The sequence below is a fragment of the Ranitomeya variabilis genome, chromosome 6 (assembly GCF_051348905.1).
Source record: "Ranitomeya variabilis isolate aRanVar5 chromosome 6, aRanVar5.hap1, whole genome shotgun sequence".
Lineage (NCBI taxonomy): Eukaryota > Metazoa > Chordata > Amphibia > Anura > Dendrobatidae > Ranitomeya > Ranitomeya variabilis.
Genome location: NC_135237.1, coordinates 552,132,735 through 552,152,937, shown reverse-complemented (window position 1 = coordinate 552,152,937; position 20,203 = coordinate 552,132,735). Strand labels below are relative to the sequence as shown.

At 46.2% G+C, this 20,203-nt stretch overlaps 1 long non-coding RNA gene across 1 annotated transcript; it reads right to left on the bottom strand.

Annotated features, from left to right (window-relative positions):
• Positions 1-14,910: 14,910 nt before the first annotated feature.
• On the bottom strand, positions 14,911-15,745 carry LOC143781621 (uncharacterized). The gene is made up of 3 exons (XR_013216780.1): positions 15,613-15,745; positions 15,305-15,378; positions 14,911-15,037 (listed from the first exon to the last, which is right to left on the bottom strand). It is a non-coding gene; the product is annotated as an uncharacterized LOC143781621 (long non-coding RNA).
• Between the last annotated feature and the right edge of the window lie 4,458 nt (positions 15,746-20,203).

Genomic DNA, 20,203 nt, shown 5'->3' with positions numbered 1-20,203 from the left:
CATGAAAATGGTTTTAACTTACTCTCACAAACCATAAAATATACAATTATATATAAATATATATGAAACACATCCAGCAATGTCTAGCAGTAATTACACAATATAGTAACATATAACTGTGCAGAAAATATAATATCACTGTGCAAGAAACCGTTAAATCAATGTTTTTCTCCAGTAAATGGTCGGAGTCGATGAAGCAATTCAGCAAAATAAATAAACAGAAGGAGCGCAGGTTGTATAGAAATCTCGCGCTGACCGTCCACGGACTATTACAGATCCAGGTCAGGGGGTGACTTATGTATTGAAAATTTCTTTGGATTGCGGTCGTGAAGTGAACAGGATTTGTTACGACTTCTGAGATGTGACGGTCAGGAGTAATATTCGAAGATAACTTTTACCAATTGTGAACAAACTTTCTACAAATTTTCAGGGGTCAGAAAGAGAAACAATGGCGTAATTTGAAGAAATGCAACATCAAAGGGCCAAAATAAAAGCTCTGCAAAGGCCATGAGTAATAGATTGTAAGGAGCGGGCAACTTGTTTTCTTCTTGGATAGAAAGAATACTAACTGGCTATAAAGCAACAAGAGGTGAGCGAAGCTCCTGAAAATCTCTTTGGGCAGATTCCATTGTGTCCGAATAAAATGTAGTCAGAATTATTTACTTCTCTTTATCCAAAGGCATAGTGCAAAAAATAAAAAAAAACCATGTTATAGTCATCTGTCCTGTGCCCTCAACTGACTGTTTGAACCATCTATGTTCAGTTTCTTAATCCACACGAGTCTCTTCAGGTCTTCTGGTGCTGAGGTCCACATGGTTCCAATGTTATTCTATGTGGCCACACACATATATTTTTTGGGGAAAAAATAAAAATAACTACATGTCCAAGTTTGATCTGATATTCGGATCGCACTCGGCAATGCAAGTCAACGAGTCCGCGGAAATCATCATACCACACTCGGATGACATCTTCATTTTCACTGACTGACACAATAGAGAAGATGGAAACAATTTTGTTCTCCATCAGGTAATCACAATGCACACAACATGTTCACACTCCAGGCCACAAGGGGGAGCTTTTGATCCTATTCCTAGGTGACTCCCCTATATATATATTGTGGTTTGGATGGAAAGAGGGTCAGATTGTCAGAGAGATAGAAGAGAGCAGACCGACATGGAGTGCCAGAAGGTCTGAAAGGGGCTGTGTAGTCTGAAGTACTACAGCCCCTGGAGAAAGAGACATACAGAAGGAAAGAACATCATTCAGTGAGAGTGAAGGAGACTGAAGCACAGGCGAGGACACCAGGGGGAGGACAGCAGTGAGCGGACTGTCTCCCTGGCAAAGCGCAGATAACCGGTAGCCACCACACCGAGGTTGTAAGGGACTCTAAGGCTTACATCAGAGACCGGCAGGACAGCTGAATTGCAAGTTACCTGTCCGCCACGTGCACCTGAAGACACAGTAACACATAGAGCCCGAGCCTTGATAGTGTCAGGACTCTGAACATTTTTTACCTTTTGTGCATTACTGCCCTTTTCCAACATGGCGTCTTTGGTCTCATGTGCACTTGTCTTCCTGCTATAAAACTCCACCCCAGCCTTCAGTCTGTGCTAGATTATTCTGCTTTGCATCCAGCTCCTGATTACTCCCTGGCCTTGCACCTGCACCTGCTCCTGTGAACCTTTGTTGGAGATCCTGCCACTCTGCTTTGAGTTCCTGCTGCATACACAAGTTTCCAGTAATCCTCCTTCATCTGCTGCTCGTATTTACTTCCATCTGCATTTGCTGGACATGTAAGCTGTTGCTGCTCTGCAATAACCTGAGACTATTAACCAGGCCTCCCTGGTTGAGCTAAGATATGATTTGAACTGCCTTATAAGCTTATCTATCTGTGTCTGGACAAGGATCTATTCGTGTCAAGTTTTCTCAAGTATAACTGTGCTTCATAGACTTTCTGTTTGTTTGCATCTACCTCTGAAGTTTCCTATTGACTGCTAAGCTGCGTTTAATATTTACACCAAGTGTTGTGGACTTGAGTTTCTCTCTGCACCTGTTTGAATCACCGTGTGATAATATAAACTTTACCACTTATAAAACTGTGTTCTGTTGTCTTGTTCCACGCAAAGAGTCTCCTGAATTATCCCCTATAATTATTACAGGATAATCTAGCCATAAAAAAAAGGAGACTGCTGGAACAATGACTGCAGAGAGCAGATTAGAGCAGGTGTTTTCCATAATTAGATCACTGCAGAAAGATGTGGAAGGTCTGCAAAAGAAGTTTGGGAGCTTTGAACACAATCAACAAGTGTTTGGACAAACTTTGCAGGACTTAAGCAATCACATGGCAGCCCAGGAAAACAAATTTGCTGGCATAGAGTCCCAGTATGGACGGGCTTTTCAGGACTTAAGCACGCAAATAGCTACACAAGTGAGTTTACCTTCTGGGTAACCGCCACCAGCTAGCCCACCTAAGTTCCCCCCATTCAGATTTAATGGTGATTGCGACAAATTTCGTGGCTTTGTAAATCAATGTATGCTATATTTTGATGTGCATGCTGACCGTTTTCCTACTGATAGATCCAAAGTATTGTGTGTAATAATGCTACTGACCTCACGAGCGCTCGCCTGGGCGAATCCGATGACTGAGTCTCGTGACCCACGGTTAAATGACTTGGATGATTTCTTGGCCGCTATGGCATTAATGTTTGATGACCCTAATCGCCGTGCAACCGCTGAATCTGCTTTGTTGTCTTTACGCCAGGCTAAACGTTCTGTTATTGAGTTGCCACTGAATTCAGGAGATTGGCGGTAGATACCAATTGGGACAGTTATGCACAATTGCCTATTTTTAAAAGGGGTCTGTCTAGCATTATAAAAGATGAACTAGCTCGCTCGGAGTCACCACAAGAACTAAAGACATTTATACAGCATTGTGTGCGCATAGACATTCGCCTTACTGAGCATAGGCAGGAGAAATTTGCTGCATATAACCGTATTTCTAATTTTTCCCTTCCTTCCAAAGAGCCTGCAGGTAAAACATCTCGGGAAGTGGAGGAGGTGCCCATACAAATTGATTCCGTTCAGAGACGCGAGATCAATGAGCGCCGGGAGCATCGCCTTCGTGAAAGTCTTTGTTTCTACTGCGGCCAGTCTGACCACTTCTTGATCAATTGTCCTAAGTGTGCTAGACGGCCTAACAAGGTGCTAGCAGCAATAGGGGAATATGACAACTGTGATGATGAATCTGACATCTCTGAATGTAGCCTGCCTTTAAACGCTGTATTCCATTCACTTTCTATGACTTCACCCCCCAAGGAGCTTAAGGAAAAGAACTCTCGCTGTTATCTCCCTATTAAGATCCTGTGTTCAGGACAGTGGATTTCCAGTTCAGCTATGATTGACTCTGGTGCAGGTGGCAATTTCATGGATATCGCATTTGCCAAGGAACATGGTATTAAAATTCAGCAAAGAGCCTCTCCAATTACCATGGAAACAGTGGATGGGTCACCTTTAATCTCTGGGCCGGTGGATCAGGAGACCATACCCCTTGAAATTTTGTTGGAGCCTAATCATCAGGAGCAACTTTCTTTCTTGCTGATTTCTTCTCCTCATTTTCCTGTGATTTTAGGCATTCCTTGGTTGTGTTCTCAGAACCCAATTATCAACTGGGAGACAAAGGAGATTATCTTTCCAACAAGGAGCAACTCAGCGTTAACAAAAGCTGTCCCTGAGTCCACGGCTACGGAACCACATGTACAGGTATTTTCTTTACCTCCAGCATATAAAGAGTTCTCTGACCTCTGTGACAAGAAGAATGCAGATCAGCTTCCTCGACACAGGCATTATGACTGTTCCATTGAGTTGCTGGGGCAGATATTCCTTTTGGTCAAGTATACCCTTTGGCGGCACCTGAGCTTCAAGCCTTAAAGGAGTATATTGATGAAAATCTGGCCAAAGGCTTCATACGTCCTTCTTCCTCACCAGCAGGGGCACCCATTTTTTTGTAAAGAAGAAGGATGGGACCCTGAGACCCTGTGTTGACTATCAGGAACTCAATAAGGTAACCGTACGAAACCGTTACCCTTTGCCTCTGATTCCCGAATTACTGGAAAGAGTCCGCCATGCTAAGGTGTTCTCTAAGCTGGATCTTCGCGGGGCTTATAATTTGGTGCATATTCGTCCAGGGGATGAGTGGAAGACAGCATTCAGATGCCGGTATGGACATTTTGAATCTGTTGTGATGCTCTTTGGGCTTTGTAACGCCCCTGCAGCATTTCAACACCTTGTTAATGACATCTTCAGAGATTTGTTGGACCAGTTTGTGGTGATCTATTTGGACGATATACTAATCTTTTCTGACTCTCTACAGGAACATGAAGAACATGTCAAAACTGTTTTAAGATGTCTGAAAGAGAATTAACTGTATATCAAGCCAGAGAAATGCGAGTTCCATCGTTCTGAGATACAGTTCTTGGGTTATATCATCTCTCCCCAGGGGCTGAACATGGAATCTGGTAAGATTCAGGCTATCCTTGACTGGCAGGCACCCAAAAACGTTAAGGAGGTCCAACTGTTATGAATTCCGTTCTTGGGCTCCATCCTGTGGCTATGAATGGTATTTTTGGGAGTTCTGCTCTTGGGCTCCCTCTGGTGGTTTCGAGTGGAACTTAGCAGCTGGCTTCACTAATCGGTTCCCTGGCCTTGTTATTTAACTGGGCTCTAGTCTGTAGTCTATGCCAGCTGTCAATGTTTTCCTGTTGGATTCAGTCCTCTCCTGGAAGTACTCTGTTGGCCAGTCCATTTCAGCTTAAGATAAGTTCTGCTAGTTCTTGGGTGTATCCCTGCTTTTGACCTTCTGTTCAGGTTTAAGTTATGTCTCTTTTGTCCAGCTTGTCATTATGAAATATTCTTGCTAGTTGGAAGCTCTGGGGTGCAGATTTGCCCCTCCACACCGTGAGTCGGTGTGGAGGTTATTTTTGTAAACTCTGCGTGGATTTTAGTTTTTATACTGACCGCACAGTATCCTTTTCTATCTCTGTCTATTTAGATAGTGTTGGCCTCCTTTGCTGAAATCTATTTTCATTTCTGAGTTTGTCATTTCCCTCTCCACTCACTGTTAATATTTGTGGGGGGCTATCTTTCCTTTTGGGGGTTTCTCTGAGGCGAGATAGTTTTCCGTTTCCATCTTCAGGGGTAGTTAGTTCTTAGGCTGTGTCGAGGCGTCTAGGCAGAGTTAGGAACGTCCCACGGCTATTTCTAGTGTTGGTGTTAGGAGTAGGGATTGCGATCAGTAAAGCTACCACCTCCTCTGAGCTTGTACATTTTACCCACCAGGTCATTTCTGTGCTGCTCCGTAATCACCAGGTCATAACTGTGATTGTTGTTGGTGGAGCTGCCACCTCCTCGGAGCTTGTCCATGATTGGTTTTACCCACCAGGTCATCTCAGTGCTACTCCGTAACCACCAGGTCATAACATCCAACGTTTTATTGGTTTTGCAAATTTCTACAGACGCTTCATTCGAAATTTTTCTGATATTGTCCGTCCCATTACTTCTTTGACAAAGAAGGAAAAGCCCTTTAATTGGTCATCACAGGCTCAAGAAGCTTTTGATCGGCTGAAGATCTGTTTCACATCAGCATTGCTGTTGATACACCCAGATCCAACACTGTTATGACCCCAATGGCGAGGGTCTCAGAGATATCAGCAAGTCTGCAAAGTACAAAAATCCAGCTCATAGGGCAGTGGTAACTGGGTTGACCATATATCTACTCCTAACGCCAACCCTAGAAGTAGCCGGGGAACATGCCTACGTTGGTCGCTAGATGTCTCGCGCCAGCCGGAGAGCTAACTACCCCTAGAAGAGGAAAACAAAGACCTCTCTTGCCTCCAGAGAAAGGACCCCAAAAGTAGGATACAAGCCCCCCACAAATAATAACGGTGAGGTAAGAGGAAATGACAAACACAGAGATGAACTAGGTTTAGCACAGAGAGGCCCACTTACTAATAGCAGAATATAGTAAGATAACTTATATGGTCAACAAAAACCCTATCAAAAATCCACGCTGGAGATTCAAGAACCCCCGAACCGTCTAACGGCCCGGGGGGAGAACACCAGCCGCCCTAGAGCTTCCAGCAAGGTCAGGATACAGATAATATACAAGCTGGACAAAAAATGCAAACAATAATGAATTGCAAAAAGCAAAAAAGCAGACTTAGCTTAATCATGCAGGAACCAGGATCAGAAGACAAGAGCACTACAGATTAGCTCTGATATCAACGTTGCCAGGCATTGAACTGAAGGTCCAGGGAGCTTATATAGCAACACCCCTGACCTAACGACCCAGGTGAGCATAAAAGGAATGACTGACAAACCCAGAGTCAAATCACTAGTAGCCACTAGAGGGAGCCAAAAAGTAAATTCACAACAGTACCCCCCCCCTTAGTGAGGGGTCACCGAACCCTCACCAAGACCACCAGGGCGATCAGGATGAGCGGCGTGAAAGGCACTAACTAAATCGGCCGCATGCACATCAGAGGCGACCACCCAGGAATTATCCTCCTGACCATAGCCCTTCCACTTGACCAGGTACTGAAGCCTCCGCCTGGAGAGACGAAAAATTAGCGATAAAACGACGGTAGAAGTTAGCAAAACCCAAGAACTTCTGAAGACTCTTAACTGACGAGGGTTGAGTCCAATCATGAATAGCTCGAACCTTGACTGGGTCCATCTCCACAGCAGAAGGGGAAAAAATGAACCCTAAAAAGGGAACCTTCTGTACACCAAAGAGACACTTTGAGCCTTTAACAAACAAAGAATTTTCACGCAAAATCTTGAAAACCATCCTGACCTGTTCCACATGCGAGTCCCAATCATCAGAAAAAAACAGAATATCATCCAGATAAACGATCAAAAATTTATCCAGATACTTCCGGAAAATGTCATGCATAAAGGACTGAAAAACTGAAGGTGCATTAGAGAGCCCAAATGGCATCACCAAGTACTCAAAATGACCTTCGGGCGTATTGAATGCGGTTTTCCATTCATCTCCTTGCTTAATGCGCACAAGGTTGTACGCACCACGAAGGTCTATCTTGGTGAACCACTTGGCACCTTTAATCCGGGCAAACAAGTCTGACAACAACGGCAAAGGATACTGAAATTTGACAGTGATCTTATTCAAAAGCCGATAGTCAATACAAGGCCTCAAAGATCCGTCCTTTTTAGCCACAAAAAAGAATCCCGCACCAAGAGGGGAAGAAGAAGGACGGATATGCCCCTTCTCAAGAGACTCCTTGATATATGAACGCATCGCGGTATGTTCAGGTACCGACAGATTAAACAGTCTTCCCTTAGGAAACTTACTGCCTGGAATCAAATCTATTGCACAGTCACATTCCCTATGAGGAGGCAATGCACTTGACCTAGACTCGCTGAAGACATCCTGATAATCAGACAAATACGCCGGAACTTCCGAAGGCGTAGAAGTAGCAATAGACACGGGCAGGGAATCTCCATGAATTCCATGACAGCCCCAACTTGACACTGACATTGCCTTCCAGTCCAAGACTGGATTATGGGTCTGTAACCATGGCAACCCCAAAACAACCAAATCATGCATCTTATGCAGAACAAGAAAACGTATCACCTCCCGATGTTCAGGAGTCATGCACATGGTAACCTGTGTCCAAAACTGCGGCTTATTTTCTGCCAATGGCGTAGCGTCAATACCCCTAAGAGGGATAGGATTTTCTAATGGCTCAAGAACAAAACCGCAACGCTTGGCAAATGACAGATCCATAAGACTCAGGGCAGCACCTGAATCTACAAACGCCACGACAGGATATGATGACAGTGAGCAAATCAAAGTTACAGATAGAATGAACTTAGGTTGCAAATTACCAATGGCGACAGGACTAACAACCTTAGTAAGACGCTTAGAGCATGCTGAGATAACATGTGCAGAATCACCACAGTAGTAACACAAGCCATTCTGGCGTCTATGAATTTTCCGCTCATTTCTAGTCAGGATTCTATCACATTGCATTAAATCAGGTGCCTGTTCAGATAACACCATGAGGGAATTTGCGGTTTTGCGCTCCCGCAACCGCCGGTCAATTTGAATCGCCAGGGCCATGGAATCATTCAGACCTGTGGGAATGGGAAAACCCACCATCACATTCTTAATGGCTACAGAAAGGCCATTTCTAAAATTTGCAGCCAATGCACACTCGTTCCACTGGGTCAGCACGGACCATTTCCGAAATTTTTGGCAATACACCTCAGCCTCGTCCTGGCCCTGAGACATAGCCAGCAAGGCTTTTTCGGCCTGAATCTCAAGATTGGGTTCCTCATAAAGCAAACCGAGCGCCAGAAAAAACGCATCAATATCAGCCAATGCCGGATCTCCTGGCGCCAGCGAGAAAGCCCAATCCTGAGGGTCGCCCCGTAAAAAAGAAATAACAATTTTCACTTGCTGAGCGGAGTCTCCAGAGGAACAGGGTCTCAGGGACAAAAACAATTTACAATTATTCCTGAAATTTCTAAACTTAAATCGGTCTCCGGAAAACAGTTCAGGAATCGGTATCTTAGGTTCTGACATAGGATTTCTGGTAACATAATCTTGTATGCCCTGCACACGAGCAGCAAGCTGGTCCACACTTGTAATCAAGGTCTGGACATTCATGTCTGCAGCAATCACAAGCCACTCAAAGGTAAAGGGGAAAAGAAAAAAAAAACTCAGAACTTTCTTTCTTATAATCCCACTTCTGCAATGCATTTAACATTTAGTACTGGCCTGGCAAACTGATATGACCCCAATGGCGAGGGTCTCAGAGATATCAGCAAGTCTGCAAAGTACAAAAATCCAGCTCATAGGGCAGTGGTAACTGGGTTGACCATATATCTACTCCTAACGCCAACCCTAGAAGTAGCCGGGGAACATGCCTACGTTGGTCGCTAGATGTCTCGCGCCAGCCGGAGAGCTAACTACCCCTAGAAGAGGAAAACAAAGACCTCTCTTGCCTCCAGAGAAAGGACCCCAAAAGTAGGATACAAGCCCCCCACAAATAATAACGGTGAGGTAAGAGGAAATGACAAACACAGAGATGAACTAGGTTTAGCACAGAGAGGCCCACTTACTAATAGCAGAATATAGTAAGATAACTTATATGGTCAACAAAAACCCTATCAAAAATCCACGCTGGAGATTCAAGAACCCCCGAACCGTCTAACGGCCCGGGGGGAGAACACCAGCCGCCCTAGAGCTTCCAGCAAGGTCAGGATACAGATAATATACAAGCTGGACAAAAAATGCAAACAATAACGAATTGCAAAAAGCAAAAAAGCAGACTTAGCTTAATCATGCAGGAACCAGGATCAGAAGACAAGAGCACTACAGATTAGCTCTGATATCAACGTTGCCAGGCATTGAACTGAAGGTCCAGGGAGCTTATATAGCAACACCCCTGACTCAACGACCCAGGTGAGCATAAAAGGAATGACTGACAAACCCAGAGTCAAATCACTAGTAGCCACTAGAGGGAGCCAAAAAGTAAATTCACAACACAACACATCCTTTCATTGTGGAGGTGGATGCTTCTGATAATGCTTTGGGGGCTATTCTCTCCCAAAGAACTGGAGAGAAGGGTCTGCTACATCCTTGTGCTTTCTTTTCCCGTAGACTAACCTCAGCAGAGAAGAATTACGATGTGGGAGACAAGGAATTGCTGGCTATTTTTGCGGCTTTCAAAGAATAGAGGCATCATCTGCAAGGAGCTGCACAACAGATCATAGTGCTAACTGACCATCGCAATCTAGAGTTCCTTAGATCCGCTAGATGTCTTTCTCCTCGTCAGGCTCGTTGGAACTTATTCTTAAATCAATTTAACTTTGTTATCTCGTACCGTCCAGGTTCTCGTAATGGGAAGGCTGATGCTTTATCCCGAATCCATGATGCGGATTCTGTACCTGGAACCCCGTCCAAGACCATTCTATCTGATGCCAATTTCATCGGAGTTATCCACGATCAAGACTTGAGGAAGGAGTGCAGGGAGGCCTATGAAGATGATGTATTTCTGGCCAACCCACCTGTGGATATTAATCTTGTCTTTAAGGGTGGCATGTGGTTCAGAGATCGACGTATCTACGTCCTGGAGGTCGTCCGTCTGCAGATCCTCAAGTTGGTACATGACTCCAAGTTGGCTGGTCACAGGGGGGTACAGAAGACACAAGAGTTCCTGAGCCGATTCTTCTGGTGGCCAACTTGCCTGAAGGATACCAAGGACTATGTTCTCTCTTGCGAGGTATGTGCCCGTTATAAGACTCCTCATGTGGCACCTATGGTCTTCTACAACATTACCTGTTCCATCCCGCCCTTGGGGGTCTATATCAATGGACTTTATTGTGGAGCTGCCTACATCGGGGGGCATGAATACAATCATGGTGGTAGTTGATCGCCTGACTAAAGCTGCTCATTTTGTTCCATGCACCGGCCTCCCCTCAGCTAAAGATACAGTGAACTTGGTTATACAGAATGTCTTTCGGTTGCATGGGGTGCCGGATGAGATCATCTCTGACCGTGGAGTACAGTTCACTTCAAGATTCTGGAAGGGGTTTTGCTCTGCACTCAATATTAATGTCTGTCTCTCTTCTGCTTACCATCCCCAGACAAATGGTCAGACTGAGCGTACCAACCAGACACTGGAACAATATCTAAGATGCTATGTCAGCCATCTCCAGGATGATTGGTTGGAGTTGTTGCCGTTAGCCGAATTTTCATATAATAATTCTCAGAGCACCTCCACTAAATTTACACCTTTCTTTGCCAATCTGGGTTATCATCCGTGTATTTTACCTAGGTCTCCAATTAATTCTCCGGTCCCAGCAGTGGAAAAAAGGCTGACTGCGATGAGACAAAATCTGGAGGTTCTGAAGGAATCCCTGACCACGGCTCAAGAACGTTATAAGAGATCGGCTGATAGATTCCGTAAAGCTGCACCCATGTTCAAGGTAGGAGATTCCGTGTGATTAGCAACTAAGAATCTGAAGTTAAACGTTCCTTTACAAAAAGTTGGACAGAAATTCATTGGCCCTTTCAAGATCAACGGTATTGTGAGCTCTGTGGCCTGCCGGCTGAAGCTACCTAGGACAATGAAGGTACACCCAGTTTTTCATGTATCTTTACTAAAGCCTGTACCTCCTAATACCGTCCAGGGACGTGTTGTGCCACCTCCGCAGCCTGTGTTGATTGATGAGCAAGAACAATTTGTGGTGGAGGAAATTATTGATTCCAGGATTCGCAGGAATCGGCTCCAATATCTGATAAGATGGCAGGGATATCCCCCTGAGGAAGACTCTTGGGAACCTGTGGACCCTGAGAAACCAGGTCCAGGATCGTCCTGAGGCCACTTCTAAGGAGGGAGTAATGTCAGGTCTCTGAACGTTTTTTACCTTTTGTGCATTACTGCCCTTTTCCAACATGGCGTCTTTGGTCTCATGTGCACTTGTCTTCCTGCTATAAAACTCCACCCCAGCCTTCAGTCTATGCTACATTATTCTGCTTTGCATCCAGCTCCTGATTACTCCCTGGCCTTGCACCTGCGCCTGCTCTTGTGAACCTGTGTTGAGATCCTGCCACTCTGCTCTGAGTTCCTGCTGCATACACCAGTGTTCAGTAATCCTCCTTCATCTGCTGCTCGTGTTACTTCCATCTGCATTTTCTGGACATGTAAGCTGTGCTGCTCTGCAATAACCTGAGACTATCAACCAGTCCTCCCTGGTTGAGCTAAGATATGATTTGAACTGCCTTATAAGCTTATCTATCTGTGTCTGGACTAAGTCAAGGATCTATTCGTGTCAAGTTTCCTCAAGTATAACTGTGCTTCATAGACTTTCTGTTTGTTTGCATCTACCTCTGAAGTTTCCTATTGACTGCTAAGCTGCATTTATTATTTGCACCAAGTGTTGTGGACTTGAGTTTCTCTCTGCACCTGTTTGAATCACCGTGTGATAATATAAACTTTACCACTTATAAAACTGTGTCCTGTTGTCTTGTTCCACGCAAAGAGTCTCCTGAATTATCCCCTATACTTATTACAGATAGAGTCCCTGTAAAAAGGCTTGAGTTACCTGTCATACAGGTATTGTCCTATCCTATATGGGGGACAGAGAGAAGAACTGTGAGAACCTTATCTGAAGCCATAGGCAGTAAGGGACTACAACACCACCGTGCTGGAGGAAGGCTTTTAACCCCACCTGGTAAAGGGGAACTCTGGATTCACTTCCAAGCCGGCCAGACTCTGCCTGCCCTGTGATCTGGTACCCTGGACTGTGGCTGCCTGAAGTCTTCAGTAAACCAGGTAAAGAGACTGCAAACCTGTGTCCTCGTTCTTTACTGCACCATTCACCATCTTCCATCTACACACCAGGAGCCTTCACCTGTAGGAATTTGTACCATCTAGCTGCCATAACGTCACCCCAGAGGACCCCTTAAAGCAGCGTCGGTCCCCACTGACCAAATACTACAGGAGGAGTCACGAACATGAACTTTATTCAATTTCCCCTTTTACATGGGCGCCCAGGGCCACGGACCGGGTCGCCACCGTGACATCCCCCTGTGAACACCGGACCTAGTACTGGGTACCCCACAGCCCTGGCCGGCGACTCAATAGCATAATGCAAAACCTGTAATCAGTGATGTAACTAGAGTCTGATGGACCCTGGTGCAAAATTTGGACCTGAGCCTGCCACACACACTCTATCTATACACCCCCGCCCCATCCACTCCCGCATGTTGGTCACATGTATGGACCCTTGTAGCATTCTAAATCCTATAAAGACATATGTGTTTCCCCATCCCCTCATTATATATTAATGTTCTCCATCCTGACCTCCTTACTGGAAAAGATGTCCCCTATCCCGGGCCCATCCTAACATATATGTCCCCATGCTGGTATATATGTCCCTTATCCTGAACCCCATCCTGGTATATATGTCCCCATCCTGGTATATATGTGCCTTATGTGCCTTATCCTGGGCCCCATGCTGGTATGTATATCTGATATATATATCCTCCATCCTGGAATATATGCCCCTTATCCTGGGCCCCATCCTGGTATATCTATCCCCCATCCTGATATATATGTCCCTCATCCTGGTATATGTACAGTATATACAGTACAGACCAAGAGTTTGGACACACCTCATTTAAAGATTTATCTGTATTTTCATGACTATGAAAATTGTAAATTCACACTGAAGGCATCAAAACTATGAATTAACACATGTGGAATTATATACTTAACAAAAAAGTGTGAAACAACTGAAAATATGTCTTATATTCTAGGTTCTTCAAAGTAGTCACCTTTTGCTTTGATGGCTGCTTTGTGCAGCAGGCCTTCATGGTAAAATAGCCTGCTGCACAAAGTCTCCTCTTAACAGTTGTCGTAGAGATATGTCTGCTGCTAGAACTCTGTGTGGCATTGACCTGGTCTCTAATCTGAGCTGCTGTTAACCTGCGATTTCTGAGGCTGGTGACTCGGATAAACTTACCCTCAGAAGCAGAGGTGACTCTTGGTCTTTCTTTCCTGGGGCGCTCCTCCTGTGAGCCAGTTTCTTTGTAGCACTTGATGGTTTTCGCCACTGCACTTGGGGACACATTCATAGATTTCCCAATTTTTTGGACTGACTGACCTTCATTTCTTAAATTAATGATGGCCACTTGTTTTTCTTTACTTAGCTGCTTTTTTCTTGCCATAATACAACAAATTCTAACAGTCCATTCAGTAGGACTATCAGCTGTGTATCTGTAGCGCCCCCACTGCCGCAGGACCGAGGGGTACCCGGTACCGGGCCTCTGAGTCTCTGCTCTGGGGTTGTCACGGTGGCTAGACCCGGTCCGTGACCCTGCTGAGGGGCGTACAATGAAGGTGGAGGTATGGTGACGATGTTATGGTGCGGTGCAGGTCGCAGTAAATAACAAGGACACCAGGTTGCAGTCTCTTTACCTCTTTACTGAAGGCTCCAGGATCCTCAGTCCAGAATACGGGTAATTGGGCTGCGCAAGTCCGGCCGGTCCGATGGCACCTCCAGAGTTCCCTTTGCAGGTGGAAATCTGTGCCTACCTTCTAGCACTTGTGTGTTGTGGTCCTCCCCTGCTGTGCTTACGGGATAGTCCCCACAACTGTTGTGTCTGTTTCTGAAGTTCCCTCACAACTCGATTATGATGTTCTGCTTCGTCCCCCAGATGATATGGCTAGGACGCACCCGTATGACGGGTAGGCTCGGAGGTCTTCCGGGACCCTAGAGTCGCCCCTCTCCAAATGTTGCCCCCTATGTCTTCTTAGGCGATTTGAGTGAGACAGCCCGCCTATAACTGACTGTCCTGCCGTAGGTTTGAAGTAAGGCCTGGAGCTCAATACTTCCTCGGCGTTCCGGCCACCGGCTGCGCGCCTCAGTAGGATGTTGCCTCGACTTACAGCACGACTCCTACTGGTGATTATCCTTGTTGCGTTGATCTCGTTTCTCACTCAGCACAATAAACCTCGCTTCTTGTCCTTTCCTGGGGTACCGCCGCAATGACATGCAGGCGCGGTCCCGTAACGTTCTTTCTGTTCGCTAGGTCTCTGCCAGGATCCCACCCCTGACGGGGACCCCCGTGAGTCTCTCCCCGCAACACCCTTTGCCACAGGATGTTGCCTGTTCGATTCCCAGTCAGCTTCTTCCTAACTTCCTATCTAACCCCCAGTTTTACCAGATTGTGAGGAGTGGCCTAATACATAGCACCCTTAGCTCCCCCTGGAGGCCAGACTGTGAAGTGTATTGGTGTCTGTGATACCTGGTCAGGTGAACCCCTTCAGTGCCATCGGACGTACCATAGTAGAGAAAAAAGTACCGCACACTCAAAGTTGATATGATGTGAAAAAGGGGATATGCCAAATTTATTTACACACAAAAAAAGGAACAACAATTGCCACTGTGATAGTATGTAGAAAGGAACCCGACGTTTCGACCCTCCCGGGTCTTATTCATGGGGTTACTAGGAGGCAAATAAACAGTATAAGTAGCTGTTTGTGACACAATATGCAAAGAAAACAAAAATAAGAACAAAAAGAAATAAACAAGATACCAAAATACAATCATAAAACATTATATACAATATATACAAAGCAACCAGAGGTAGCGTCGGGGGTACTCTGAGGAGCAGCGAGTGGTAAGTTTATGGTAAAGAGGTATTTCAGGCACATTGGCGATTCACTGCTTAATGAAAGAAATTCACTGCTTAAGATAAAAAAATAGCGTTTACCTTAACTCTTTTGGTACACATATAAAGGTGTGGCAGTGTTAGAAGGCAAGACAATGGTCCTTTTAAGGCATAACCTGTCATCATAACAAAGAATCAACATTATGTGGTGCATATGCAATGAGACAGCATTGTTGTAGTGTGAATATGGGAGGGGTTTTTTATGGACATGTTTAGTCATGAGGGTTAAGGGTCAGTCCCAATAAGATATATTGCAATGAGGTATAGGGTCCTTAGTGACTAATGGGCAGTGCATGTAGGAAACAAAGCAGAAGCAACCCCATTATTATAGAGGGAAACATAATGGATACCTTGTAAATCCAATGGTGGCTCCTATGAGATAAGTAGAGGAGTCCTGTTTAAGGTAGGCTGCGGGGGTTTCAGCTTGCAGAGCTGTCCTATAGATAAGGGGTAGTGGGTTAGAGGTATAGCAAGAGGGTGCTGAGGGAAGGGGCGGAGGGTCCGTGTACCTGTACTATCCTGGGTCTGGGGGTCAGCGGCGCATCCCGCGCCCAGCTGTGTGGTCCTGGATTGGCAGTGAGGACATGCTTGTATGTCCTCCATAAATACCGCCGAACCGGAAGTGCGCGGTTCCGGACCGGAAGTGACGCGGTCACATGGTCCGCGCGTGCGCACTGAGTGCTGCTAAGCTAGTAAGGGCAGGAGGATGCCCATAAGTGGGAGTTCTAGATCACTTATCACTTTCATTTTTTTATATATTATTTACACCTTCCTTTATCATCTCTTTACATTTCCTCCAGTATAATATCTCTACATGGCCCATTTAATATGTCCTTAACGGGCTTTCCTTCTTTTGTGTCACCTAAACCTTTACACAATTGCACAGCTCTCAGCTGTCTGGCTGCTCCGCCCCCCATTATACACAGTGTTGCAGCTCCAATACATCCCCTCACAGCCGCACACTGAGCTAGAACTCCCACTTATGGGCATCCTCCTGCCCTTACTAGCTTAGCAGCACTCAGTGCGCACGCGCGGACCATGTGACCGCGTCACTTCCGGTCCGGAACCGCGCACTTCCGGTTCGGCGGTATTTATGGAGGACATACAAGCATGTCCTCACTGCCAATCCAGGACCACACAGCTGGGCGCGGGATGCGCCGCTGACCCCCAGACCCAGGATAGTACAGGTACACGGACCCTCCGCCCCTTCCCTCAGCACCCTCTTGCTATACCTCTAACCCACTACCCCTTATCTATAGGACAGCTCTGCAAGCTGAAACCCCCGCAGCCTACCTTAAACAGGACTCCTCTACTTATCTCATAGGAGCCACCATTGGATTTACAAGGTATCCATTATGTTTCCCTCTATAATAATGGGGTTGCTTCTGCTTTGTTTCCTACATGCACTGCCCATTAGTCACTAAGGACCCTATACCTCATTGCAATATATCTTATTGGGACTGACCCTTAACCCTCATGACTAAACATGTCCATAAAAAACCCCTCCCATATTCACACTACAACAATGCTGTCTCATTGCATATGCACCACATAATGTTGATTCTTTGTTATGATGACAGGTTATGCCTTAAAAGGACCATTGTCTTGCCTTCTAACACTGCCACACCTTTATATGTGTACCAAAAGAGCTAAGGTAAACGCTATTTTTTTATCTTAAGCAGTGAATTTCTTTCATTAAGCAGTGAATCGCCAATGTGCCTGAAATACCTCTTTACCATAAACTTACCACTCGCTGCTCCTCAGAGTACCCCCGACGCTACCTCTGGTTGCTTTGTATATATTGTATATAATGTTTTATGATTGTATTTTGGTATCTTGTTTATTTCTTTTTGTTCTTATTTTTGTTTTCTTTGCATATTGTGTCACAAACAGCTACTTATACTGTTTATTTGCCTCCTAGTAACCCCATGAATAAGACCCGGGAGGGTCGAAACGTCGGGTTCCTTTCTACATACTATCACAGTGGCAATTGTTGTTCCTTTTTTTGTGTGTAAATAAATTTGGCATATCCCCTTTTTCACATCATATCAACTTTGAGTGTGCAGTACTTTTTTCTCTACTATTGACTTGACCTCACGGTCTGATTTACCAGCACCTCTACCCTCTTGACCATAGTGCACACCATTACCCTCGTTGATCGGACGTACCATAGCCCCCCTTAGCGGCGGAGCATCAGTACTGCAACGACCAGGACTCTGGGGCGCTGCACTCCCCCCGGTTAAATCCAGTACTCCTGGACTGGGAAGAAAACAACAATACATGTCAGCAAAAAGACATACAATTTTGAAATGCAATAACAAGTAAATTTGAACAGAGCTTCACTTTATGGGAGGTAAGGACACTTGAACGTTACAAACATGGTTAAATACTTTAAATAACATACTATAAATAGCTTTTCTTACCCAACCGGGTATTCTACTAAGTGCAAATTTTTGAACAATAATTTAATGTTGCCTTTAAGGACATACACGCTGAATCCACTAAAGACCTTCTTATAAAACACTATAAGGCTAATCAACTTTTCCTTCATTTTCCATCCTTACATCTGCAGGACCGCCTGTCTATCTGCCCCAGGCCTACTGCCTCTCGTTCTGTTGCAGGACCGCCCCTTTCCGCCCGGGCCTTCTGCCTTTCTGCTACTATACACAGTATAGAACGTATCATCCATCTCTCAGTTCAGGATCACCGAGCCATCTCTGTATGGCTCCTAGGAGGACTCACCGACTAACCCCGTACGGGTTCACTTCCTGTCCTCATTCTCTAACACATTATTAAACATTTCTTACTATCAACTGTCTGACTACATATAACTTTACATGTAAGCATTATCACTATTTCTCTTAAAGTATCATCATTCTCTAAGTGCTATCGATGAATGTCCCCTTTAAGAAGGGACCAAGTCTCTATGAGTTAGTGCAACTTCTCAAGCTGCAGGTCCGTATGCAGTAAGGACTCCAGTGCTGTTTCCAGGAACAGTTTCTTCGCAAAGAGTCCTTTCTTTTGTAAAACCAGTAGAGGGCACCTTTAAGAAGGTGCAAACTATTTACAATAAGTTTGTAATCATGCAGTGTTCATGATTCGGTAGTCTCTGTAACATTGTGGAACAAAAGCAAAAATGAAAATAAAAGCAAAATAAAAAGCAATAGGGATCCCGGGTAAACGAAGGGATCCCTTTAAGAATAACCCTAGTCGGGTATTAGCAGCAAAACAGCAGGGAACAAACAGTTAACTATTTACACACTCATGGTTCCGAGGTTTACTCTCGCTCTGGAGGTCGTAGCTCCGCATAGACCTCGCTCGGCAAGGTGATCGGCGAGATCGGGGCCTTTAAGAAGTGCTCCATACCCGTGGCCGGATCCCAGGGTGTAAGGCGCTGGAGTCTATAGGTCCCAGGGAGAGGGGGTACCGCGACGGGGCCTATCAGCAGGTCCTCTGTTTGCGAGGCAGGGTCGTTCTTCATACCTGCTTCAGATGCGGTCCCTCCGGTGCCGATCTGCTCCGTCTCCGCTGGGATCTTGAACGCTGGTTGCGGGACCTTGCGCTGCGGCGTTGTCATCTCCGTTTGCAGCATCTCGCTTTCAGGCAGGGCCTTTCTTTCTGGCTTCGGAGCGCTGGAACTTCTTTCTTGCTCCGGACCAGACGAGGCTGCCGGCAGACGTCTGGTGAGGCTCCCGATGAAGGTCTTCTTCCACCCGGCCTCAGTGCTCAGCTGCGTCCGCCGGAGTTGGTCGCTGAAATCATCCACTCCGGCCTACAGGAAGTCAATATCGGCGGTGGAGGCCTGGTCATGGTGTCCCTCCGGGTAGCTGGGGGAGTCCTCTGCTCCGACCCCACGCTCCTGTTCTGGGCAGTTCGCCATGGCGTCCTCCACGTGGTTTTCTCCTTCTTCCTCGTCCTTTTCCCACTCTCTCCTTCATGGGCGGTTTCGCTTTCTTTGCCTCCGCCCTCCATTAAGGATTAGGAGGCGGATCTCGGCTGCTAACGGACACGTCCTCAAGGGACAGAAATACTTAGACTGGGCGGCCATTGTCTTTCGCGCTCTTCAGCTTGTTTACGCCCACTTCACACCCCTCTTCTTCTCCTGCGCCCTTCTTAGCGCTATAATGGCGGCGATTTTAGCGGGAACTTTTGGCGGCAAGTGGCAATCCACAGTCTTTGCAATAAATCACAGTTCAAGCACAATAAATCACAGTTCCAAGGCACACATGACCTGATTCTCCAGGCTTAAGTACATCCTGTTCGTGATGCCAAGTTGTAGCGCCCCCACTGCCGCAGGGCCGAGGGGTACCCGGTACCGGGCCTCTGAGTCTCTGCTCTGGGGTTGTCACGGTGGCTAGACCCGGTCCGTGACCCTGCTGAGGGGCGTACAATGAAGGTGGAGGTATGGTGACGATGTTATGGTGCGGTGCAGGTCGCAGTAAATAACGAGGACACCAGGTTGCAGTCTCTTTACCTCTTTACTGAAGGCTTCAGGATCCTCAGTCCGGAATACGGTTAACCGGGCTGCGCAAGTCCGGCCGGTCCGATGGCACCTCCAGAGTTCCCTTTGCAGGTGGAAATCTGTGCCTACCTTCTAGCACTTGTGTGTTGTGGTCCTCCCCTGCTGTGCTTACGGGATAGTCCCCACAACTGTTGTGTCTGTTTCTGAAGTTCCCTCACAACTCGATTATGATGTTCTGCTTCGTCCCCCAGATGATATGGCTAGGACGCACCCGTATGACGGGTAGGCTCGGAGGTCTTCCGGGACCCTAGAGTCGCCCCTCTCCAAATGTTGCCCCCTATGTCTTCTTAGGCGATTTGAGTGAGACAGCCCGCCTATAACTGACTGTCCTGCCGTAGGTTTGAAGTAAGGCCTGGAGCTGAATACTTCCTCGGCGTTCCGGCCACTGGCTGCACGCCTCAGTAGGATGTTGCCTCGAC